Raw genomic sequence first — 1267 nt, 5'->3', positions numbered from 1 at the left:
CCCCCAGAAAACCCAGCTAACTTCCCGAAAAGTGCCAATAGCATAAACGCGTAAGAAGGAAAACCTCATTTCCTCTTGGTCCCCCTGCAGGATATTGGTGGAGAGGAATTAATTTGCTCCATTAGAAACTTGGAAAAAATACGCCTCCTTGAACTTCCATGTCTTAGGCTGGGCGCGCACATGGCAACTTTAGTTGCGCAATCTTTTTTCTCGCCCAAATTACGCAAAGAATTAAATAGATCAGCACCGCGTGCACAGGCAACTCATGTTTTTGGAGACTGAAACGTTTGTGTTTTGTCACGACTTTCCGGCAACGCAACTGTTGCTCAAATCTCCTGTGTTACATACCAAACTGACACACAGCGCACACAGGCAACCAAACTGTCTCCTGACTCGACAAGCCCCCGCCACTCTCACATTAAATTTTCCCCCTCAGCTCAACAGGCTTGACAGAGGTACACACAATACATTGTTTCTCTTCCGCAGGAAAATAAATGGATAGCGATCCAACTTGGATTGAAAAAATTATTTCTATTATTGAAAAGAAGCCAACCGTCTACAACAAGACCTCATACGATAATAGCTTTTTATAAACTTGGGAGGTATGCTCTCAAATCTTCATGCAGTTTGACAAAATGCCCTTTCAAAAACCTCTTACTGGTCAAAGGGTGAACCCAAAGCCGTTTTTTTCCCCTTTTCTTCTCTTTAAGAGCAATCACAAGAGCACAGACAAGAACTGCGTCGTGGAAGTCCATGAGTTTTAATGAGGAAGCCAGTAATGATGATAGCTTACTGTTGCCTGGCTGTTGCTTAGCTCTGTGCGCGCGGAGTATAAAATAAGTTGCCCGGAGACAGCAACTGTTGCGCAACTAAAATTGCCCTGTGCTCGCCTAGCCTTAGTCAAGCTTACCAACTGCGTCTCAACACCAGGATAAGTGCTCCCCCGCAGCTTTGGAAAGGGAAACCCAGGAGTTGACACAAATTTAAGAAAGCGGGTGGTTGGCGGATGTGGCTTGCTCCTTTTTTCCTATCAAACATCTATCATCCGTATTTCTCTCCTTCTGAGACGTCATGCGGAACGAAATAAGTTTGTAAGAATGTTCGGCTGAGTAGACCTTTACCGAATTTCCTTGGTTAATTCAGCACTTACTAAAACAGTTTGAGATTGAGTGATGTCTTACTACTACTACTACTACTACTACTACTACTACTACTACTACTACTACTACTACTACTACTACTACTACTACTACTACTACTACTATTG

The sequence above is a fragment of the Aplysia californica genome, unplaced genomic scaffold (genome assembly GCF_000002075.1).
Source record: "Aplysia californica isolate F4 #8 unplaced genomic scaffold, AplCal3.0 scaffold00408, whole genome shotgun sequence".
Lineage (NCBI taxonomy): Eukaryota > Metazoa > Mollusca > Gastropoda > Aplysiida > Aplysiidae > Aplysia > Aplysia californica.
Note: the sequence above shows the minus strand (reverse complement) of the source record.